The sequence below is a fragment of the Rattus rattus genome, chromosome 4 (assembly GCF_011064425.1).
Source record: "Rattus rattus isolate New Zealand chromosome 4, Rrattus_CSIRO_v1, whole genome shotgun sequence".
NCBI lineage: Eukaryota > Metazoa > Chordata > Mammalia > Rodentia > Muridae > Rattus > Rattus rattus.
In genome coordinates this window covers 146,886,410-146,895,596 of record NC_046157.1, presented here as the reverse complement: position 1 = coordinate 146,895,596, position 9,187 = coordinate 146,886,410, and the positions used below count along the sequence as shown (strand labels likewise).

At 43.4% G+C, this 9,187-nt stretch overlaps 1 long non-coding RNA gene across 1 annotated transcript; it reads left to right on the top strand.

Moving 5' to 3' along the window:
* The first annotated feature begins 3,495 nt into the window (after positions 1–3,495).
* LOC116898217 lies at positions 3,496–8,799 on the top strand. Its single transcript, XR_004387644.1, has 2 exons — positions 3,496–3,924; positions 7,681–8,799. It is a non-coding gene; the product is annotated as an uncharacterized LOC116898217 (long non-coding RNA).
* Positions 8,800–9,187: the final 388 nt, after the last annotated feature.

Here is a 9,187-nt window from a genome sequence, read left to right as displayed (position 1 = left end):
TAGTTCAAGTAAAGTTAAGTTGACACTGTGATGCTGGGGGTCAGAAGAAAGCTAGATGGCAATCCAAATACTTACCCTAGAAACAATTCATTTTACTCTGTCTGTTAGGGTCACTGGCAGGTGGACATAGACAGTGATGGAAGACGACAAATGATAAGGAGAACTATCCAGGAGTCTTTGCTACTTCTTTCCTTGTGTAACAGAATACCCAGACAAAGCAGCTTAAGAATGGGAGGGTTTATTTTGGCCCACAGTTTTGGTGTACAGTCAGTGGACCATGGCAGGGGAGTCTCATTGGTGGGTGCCTGAGGCACTGGTCCCATTGTATTCACAGGTGAGAAGAAGGGAAGGATGAATACCATACTTATCCAGATTTTCTGGGGTAGCCTAAGACCCCAGCCCAAGGAATGGTGGCACCCACCTTAAGGCTATGTCTTCTCACCTCAATTAATATAATCAAGATAACTTGTTGCCGGTGTGGCTGGAGGCCTGTCTTCTAGGGGATTCCAGATCCTGTCAACTTGAAGGCCAACATTAACCATCACACCAATCAATCTCCATTTGGAACAAAAGAACAAAGCAGGGGATAACACGAAGGACGGAGTTGTCAGAAAAAAACAGACATAGATTCATCCATCTTTTCAGAGCAATAACTTTATCTAGAGGCAACAGGAAGTCAGGAGAGGTCTTGAGGCAAGACCTCCCCAAGGCCCCATTGGCCATCCTATTGGCTGTGTAAGAGAAGCTCTGGCATTCATAAGGGAGAGAACGAAACAGTGACCATGGTGAGATGATTTAGTCATATTGATGACAAAACATATATCCTATAAGACGTATTTCTCTTAAATCACTTACCAGTACTGTGCAGACCTGTGGAACAATGCCAAATATTTACTCATAATTAAAAGAACAGGACTAAGGCTGTAGCTCTGTGGTAAAGTGCTTGCCTAGCTTGTGCAAAGTACTGAGTTAAATCTCAATGAGAACTGAGAGACTGGGTTGTTACCTGCCGTGCAGTTTACTGGAACCCCACAGGTAAACCTGGCTGTCTCCTTTATCTGGTGGCCATTTGAGTTCGAGTTGCTTTCTGTATAAACATATTTTGCTTTTGATTTGACTTGCTTTGCTTTGACTCGACAGTTTGAGTCCACAAAGTGCATTTCTTCCTGGCCACTCTCTCCAGCTGGAACCCATCTTGCTAGAGCCTGTCTGATTGTCAGTGTGGGGCCTCAGGGCCCTGTCTCTGAACCATACAGAATCTGTTTTCTCTCCAGGAGAGCTAAGTGTTAACACTGTCCTGGGAACATTAACCTTGCAGGAAGATTGATAGAGTTCAGAGTGCAGAGGATAAAGCTTGCCTGGGAGGACCAGGGGAGGGTTGAGCTGTGGCAGAGGGCCTGAGGCAGAGGGAACCAAAAAGATTGCTCAGAGAATTTCTGCTTTCCCTAATGCCTCTTCTATCTTTATTTTAAATACAGTTTGATGTCTGTATAGAAATGTGAAGATAGATGAAGAAGCTAAACCATACGAGATGCTAAAACATCTGGATCTGGAAGTGCAGCAAGATGGATAAAATTGGATTTCCCAGGGACAGCACCCATAGAGTTGGCAGGCTTCTGAGGACAGGCTACACTGGGGGAGGAGTGCAGATGCAGGTGGACAATGGGAGAGCCTCAGGGGTCTGCTTGAATAGCAATGGTTGTTAAAATTCCTTTCTTTCCAAAGAGGCTGAGCCTGTCGACAATGTCATTCATTTTCCTAAGAGAGGGTGCAGCAAATTATTTTTGCAAAGTGAAAAGCTGAGAGCATCCACCAAGGGCCACTGGCTTCCATGATTTCTCCGTTGTACATTTAAATGAGTTAGAAAGTAAACATTTAGAGGAATACACCAAAGCATTATGCTGTCAGGAACATCTACAGTGAAGTCTACCTCCAGTGTCTTTTCAACCTAGTAACTTTGCTTCTGAAGTGGCTGAGTCTTTTGGGCAGATTTGATTTTATCTTCCGTATAAAAACCTCTCATGTTTCCTTTTATATGTGGCCTGAAGCGAGTCAGAGAGATAGTTGAAGTGATAAGCTATCCTTTATAAGTGCATTATTATCTCAAGCGATCAAATGCAATTCAGCTAATTACTCATTGTCTCAGGAATATCATGGGCTGTTGATAATAACAGGTATTATCTCTTTTTAATACTGCTACCACCATGAATGTTGATTATGTGAAAATGACAGTGGTCAAACGGACAGCATTTAAGGGATTACTGAAGAAGCACGAGACAATTATCAGCAATCCAAGGCATTCTTCTATCAGAAAGTGTTTTCAGCTAATTTGGATTATACTATTTGAGTAGGAAAGATAAAAATCAGAAGACAGAACCTGGTAGGTATTAGAAAAGAGATACTTTATACATTCGTTTGCAGACAAATAAAGTTTCAGCCATTTATAACCTGAATGGGTTCCAGGGAATGAATGTTTACCTGTCCCCCAATTCATATCCTGAACTCACCCCTTCTGCATTGGTACTTGGGGGCTTATGTTGTGAAGATATGGTTCTGATGATGGTACTCAGGCTCTTAAAAGAAGGAACCATCATTTGGGGATGTTTGTAACACAGAGTGGTGACCTATTGAAGACATCTGCAAAGCGAGCAGAGGGTCTTTACCAGACACTCTGTCTCCTATTAACCTGGTTTCCAGTTGCTGTCTGCAAGAACTGTGAGAAATTAATGTGTTTAAGTTACCTGCTCTGCGGCTATAGTAGGCCAGGCTGACTGCAATCATCACTGTGTTCTATACACTTTCCATAGCAAGATATTTTGACTGGTTGGAGGGTTTTTAATGTAGATGCTCCCAACAGCATAGTGCTTTGGTGTGTTCTATGACTGTCTACTTTCTATAGCAGAGGGCTTCTCCCCAGTTCTTTGTTCGCCACACTCATACAGATACACAGTTTGCTTCTGAGTTGAGGAGCTCTAGGCAAGTGGTTTTGGTTAGTCCTCCTTTCCTTTCTATCTCTGTAGCCATGGTTATGTGAAGGAATGGAGACACATGCATTGCCCCTGCCCATGTCAAGAGATTAGACTGTTCCCAGCTGAGGATAAACCACAGACCAGAGAATGAATGCTCTCTAAGGAAGGGGCCACAGAGACTAACAAACAAGGCTCCACCCCCACAGTTAAGTCAGGAGCAAGGAGCACTGAAAACAAACACCAAGATGCTTAAGCTGGAACTCACCCAGACCCAAATGAGCAGGTGTGTCCTATGCATAAAGTGATGGAGCTATTTTGGCATAAATAGGGTCACACACTGGTATTCGAGCAGCGGCAGAAGCCATTTCATCGTTGTTGTTCACTGCATTAGGCTAGGAAACGGACTTATGTTTTTGTCATCTCCAGGTCACCTTCACTTTGCAGATTGCTTGAATGCTTGGAAGATCACCTGAGTGCCTGCACCAATCCTGTGTCCGTCTTATGTTGATGGGAGCATCGAGGCTCTTTCCATGGTTAAGATGATTGAGCAAAAAGGATCCATTCACAGCTCCGGCAACATCTCTGGAATAACTGTGTGAAGGAACTCTGCCAAGAGCTGGAATTGCAGTTAGCATAGAAGCTTGGGGCATAGATAGCTGTACCATCTGGTTAATAACTGCCATTTGAAGGAGTCTGCAACACAGTGTGACCAATTGCCTCAGTGTGTCCAGGTCTATCTTAGTTTCCTGGGGCACATACTTCCCATCTTACAAGTGGAAATAGAGCAAAAACCATATACATAGGCTCTTGGGATTTGAATGTGAAATGATGCTCAAATGTTGGACTACTCATCCCCACTTTGGAGAGCAGCTTGGAGCACAGATATCTGTACCATCTGCTTAGAAACTTCCATTTGAAGAAGTTTGCAATATGGTGTGATCAAGTTGCTTCAGAGGTAGAGAACTTTTAAGACTGTGGCCTTGTTAGCAGGAAAAGGTAGCTGGGGGTGGGCCTGGAAGATGATCTCTACCTTAATTCCAGCTAAGCACTCTGGTTCCTGGTTCTGCAAGATGTGAACAAATGTCTTAGTCAGGGTTTCTATTCCTGCACATAAACATTATGACCAAGAAGCAAACTGGGGAGGAAAGGGTTTATTCTGCTTAGAAGTTTACATTGCTGTTCATCACCAAAGGAAGTTAGGACCAGAATTCAAGCAGCTCAGGAAGCAGGAACTGATGAAGAGGTCATGGAGAGATGTTACTGGCTCAGCTTGCTTTCTTGTAGAACCCAAGACTACCAGCCTAGGGATGGCCCCACCCACAATGGGCCCTCCCTCCCTTGATCACTAATTGAGAAAATGCCTTACAGCTGGATCTCATGAAGGCATTTCCTCAAGGAAAGCTCCTTTCTCTGTGATAACTAAGCTTGTGTCAAGTTGACATACAAAATCATCCAGTACAACAAGTCACGTTATAACCTCTCAATGTCACTGAATGAGACCCAACATGTCTTTCTTGTAATGATAGACCAATACCTCTAAAACAGCAGTTCTCAAAGAGTAGGTCATGACCTCTTTGGGGTACAAAGAGTATCACATATCAGATATCCTGCGTATCAAATATTTACATTATGATGATTCATAACATAGCAAAATTATAGTTATGAAGTAGCAATGAAAATAATTTTATGGTTGGGATCTTAACAATATGAAGAACTGTATTAAAGGGCTGCAGCATTAGGAAGGTTGAGAGCCACTGCTTTAAAACATTATCATTGTGTCACAGTGACACAATGACCGAAGTTAACTGGACTGGATGAGTCTGAATAACACAACACTTAGGTCAGTCTGGGAAGGCCCATCCACCCAGTCTGTCACTCATTATCAATTTCAACTTACATGTGTTGAGGAAGCATCTTCTTAGACTTCTAGCTGGATTAGCTCACTGGGCTAACCTGGTACAAGGAATTGGACATTTTGGTGGGCCAACATCGAGAAGGATAGATTCGAGAAAGACTAGAATAGATTGTGTATGATCTCTAGCACCTGGCACTGACCCCCTTCCCCCACTTCATATATTTTCTCCCTCAAGACAGGATATGGTGAAGTGGATTCTGTCCAAGAGGAGAGAGGGGGCCTTCAGGAAAAACAGGTCTCTATTCAGGGAAATAAAGCCTTGAAACATCTCTGGATTGCCCATTAAGCAGCACTCTAAGAGGTGGACTGATTCTTGCCCTATGGAAACTCTTCATGATGAAGGGTTAATGCAGGACTTTTAAAAAGTGCCCCCTGTTTCCAAACTGAATAGTTTGTCTTGAAGGAGGGATTTTGTTTTCTTTTCATACTGGACCTAAATTTGGCATCCTATGGAAGTTTTATTGCATGACATTCCGTCAGCACTCAGCCAAGTCTCCTGGGTCAGGAACAGCAGCTGAGAAAAGTTGAATGAATGGCCCATTTTCTCTCTTCATTCCTATCCTTAATTCCATATGTTTCTCAATTTCTCACTTATAAATTTAATTAGATAAATATTTTTAAATGTGGAAGGTGGAGACTTTGAGAACTCGATGGATTTGAAATAAGCTTTTGTGGCTCGTGGCACTTTCAGCCCCTGCTATGCATTTAGAGAAACAAGCAGCGGAGAGCCATTGTAAGGAAGAAGGATCAGGGTTTACTGGAAGAGATCTTTGTGCCTAAACACAGAGGTAGGGAAGCCATAGGAATGTGGATAGCCCTGGGAGATAACACTCTTACAATAAGTGGGTAATTGTGTTTATGGGAATGGAGATATTTATATGATTGGTTTCTTGGATTAACTTCAGGGAAATGAGAAAACGCTCACTGAGTGTTTACTTGGAATTTCGTTAGAGGTGCACTTTGTCTCCTGTGTCAGCACCAGATCCCCAGGAATGAGACTGCAGATGTCTTAGACAAGGTTTCAGGGAAATGCCTCAAAGTGATCCAAGAGGGAAACAAGGCTTGCGCTTGCTGGAGCCTAATGTTACAGGAGGTGCTAACTCAGTGTTTGTTGACTGTGTGGCCTTCAGCCAGGAAGTGAAACTCTAACCATTTAGTGGGCTTTTAGAATGAGGCTTCCTTTTCATGGAGGTGTGGATGGGACGGGCTAGCAACTCTGAAACTACTCTCTTTGAATTTTAGCACTGAGCAAAACCAGGGATCTCTACTGTAGACAGTGTTCTCATTTTCACAGAAGGCCCCCTTATTCTCATGTTAATGATAAGACAGAGAATAAATCCAATGGTATCAAGTTAGCGCTGGAGTTCTCTCATGAGCTCATACTCTAAACATAGACCTCCAGAGGGACTGATTGATGTGTCTGGTTATAAATATGGAGATGAAGACCCACTACAGGTGTGTGCATTTGTGTGTTTGTATTCTAGCTCTATCATTTTATGAGGCCTACCTAACAGTAATGAGTCATGGTAGCAATGAACATGTCAAGCATCCAGTCTCAGTTCTTAAACACATTCTCTACTAAGAGGAATTTGAGCTCTTTGAAGAACTGGTGGACTCCGTGCCCAAGGGAAGAAAAGTAAAAGACGAGCCTACAGCATCTTTTCAGTTTAGAAAGTAACAAGAGACTCAAAACAAGATGAAAGGACCGAGGTCTCAGCTTGTGGGAGCTTCTATTGGTCAGCTCTGAGAATGAGCTAGATAAGGGGTTAACTATTACTTTAAATATTGTAGCTTACTGACTAAAAGCGGAATCCACTGTCAGCTAAAGGAGAATGAGGGAAAGGCCATCTTTCTATCCAAAAGCCAACTAATACACGAAGCAGGGATGATGAAATGAGAAAATTACCATTTGGCAGAATGGAGCGTGTGGGTCTAGACAGTGAGGGTTTTTCAAACCAGTTTATAGGATCTCCGTGAAGCTGCTGACTGACCTTTGAGGAGCAAAGTATTCGAGTTTTTGCAGGACTAATTATAAACCTAGGCAGTGACATGTCTCACTAATGGGACTGTGTCAAAGGCTACCATTTAGGATGATGTGTTGGGTGTGGATGTAGGGTCCCTGCCCTGCCATGAACACTGGTGATTTCACCCCATGTTCATACTGAGCCTAAACACTGAAGGCAAGTTAAAGAGTCCCTTATAACTCAGTCAGGTCCTTTGGCTCTAATAGACACCAGTTTGCTCAGAGGTATCGAGCACATATTGTCTCACCTACAGACTCTTGAGCTATGTCGTGTTTATAAGGTGAATGGGGTAAAAGAATAAAGTGGTTGGGGAGATGCTCAGTCACCAGTGCCTGTTGTGCAAACCTGTGGTCTTGAGTTCAGTCCCTGAGAACCAACATCAAAGTTGGTCTAGCAGCATACACTTGTAACTCCATTGCTCGGGAGGCAGAGAAAGACAGATCCTTGTGGTTAGCCAAACTGATGAGATCTAGGTCCCAGTGAGAGATCCAGTCTCAAGAAACAAGATAGAAAGCATTTGAAGAAGGACTTCTGAGGTTGGCCACTAGCCTCCACAGGCATAGACACCAATGTACACCCATATATTTGCATGCACTCTTGCACACACACACTTGATAAACTAGTCATCCAGGAGACAGGAAAAATACCTGTTTCCATGTTATAATCTAGTTTTCCTGCAGGACAGAAAGGTGGGAATATGTTGATGCTCATAATCTGGAGAAATTCACAAGTTCACTCAGCTCTGTTCAATTCTGTCTTCTCTCCCATGTAGGTATGACGGGGAACGTGCTTTATGAAACAGAACCCTAGAAACACTTACTGAATTTGAACGTTGTGTTGCTCTCTGATATCCGTGCTTGGGATTCTGAATGACTCCAGTTGGATTTGATTGGACCCAGGGTAGCGGGAGAAATGAGGGGACAAGGCACACACATGGTGCATAAGCAGGTCAGCCAACCTCATAAACAGGCACCTCACTAAAAACATCTGCACAGCCTTTTAGTGAAAAGTTGGGTATCTGGAGCTATCATGATTGGGTGGGAAGGCGATCACTGCCTCCCCCAGGAGGGCTTCCTGAGATTTGTGAGATGGCAAGAATGAGATTGGGAAGTGGGGAGACAGAAGGCCTCGTCCTGTCCTGAGCATCGAGTCCCTGCTGACTCTCAGAGTCTGCTCACTCTTACAAGGTCACACACTTTTATTTATGTTACAGTCAGGCTGAAAGAGACATGGAGCACTCTGGGGGTATTAACCAGGAAGAAATACAATTCAGATTTGAGCAGAGGAAAGAGAAGCCTCGGCCAGCTGCATGGGAACAGGAAGGACATTACATGCTACTTTAGCTGGTCTCTTTCCTGCTGGGGCAAGTCAATGCGTAAATGATAAAATTTATAGTGCATGGAGGGTTGAGAGCCAGACTCGCATCATTTGAGTCTGAATTCCGGTCCTGAATAGAGTGCTTATTGTCTCCCTCCGTCCCCCTCTTCCAATGGAACCAGTCCCTGCCGGGTGGCATCACAGAGTCTTCTCACGGAGTTGGAGGTATTAGCAAAGCAGGGCTTGGTTTGGAGAGTGAGAAACTGACACTGATCTTTAGTTAAAATGGTCTCTTCTCAGGAACAGTATGTCATGACATCATACATTTCTAGAATAGGACGGGTCTTCAAAAACATGAACTGCAAGTTTCTTATCCATAGTGGAAGGTGGAAACGGAAGGAAGAAGGTATGGTCCAGTCTTTCAGGAAGACTCTACAGGAAGGATACCATGGACAAGGGCTGAAAATCTAAATCCAACTCCGAAAAGATCACGTGACAGACACTGCCTTACCATGTATACACCCAGATGATCCATCTTTCATGTCAATGACAGTGTTCATCTGAAAAAGACCCAGCTTGACCCCTTACCTAAGTCACCTGAGAGATGGGAGCCAAATCCACTTCCTGTTCAGGTGTCATGGGAAGGAGAGCCCATTCTGTCCCTGGACTCAGGGCTGCCAAGACCCTGAGGGCTTGAGAAAAAGAATTCTAATGAAGTTTTTGTTTTGCTTTGTTTTGTTTTTCAAACAATAGTGACTTTGTTGGCACAATCATGAAGCCCTCAAAGCATGTGAGTGTGAGGGATGGTGGTGAGTAATGTGGTTTTAAAATGAAGTCTTGAGTATTGGCCTTTGCTTTTGAAGCACTTTTCTATCAACTACCTCAGAGGATAAAATGAAATAGTTGGACAAAGTGTTCAGTACTGTTTTTCTACTATTTGTTTAAAATGCATTGATGCTATC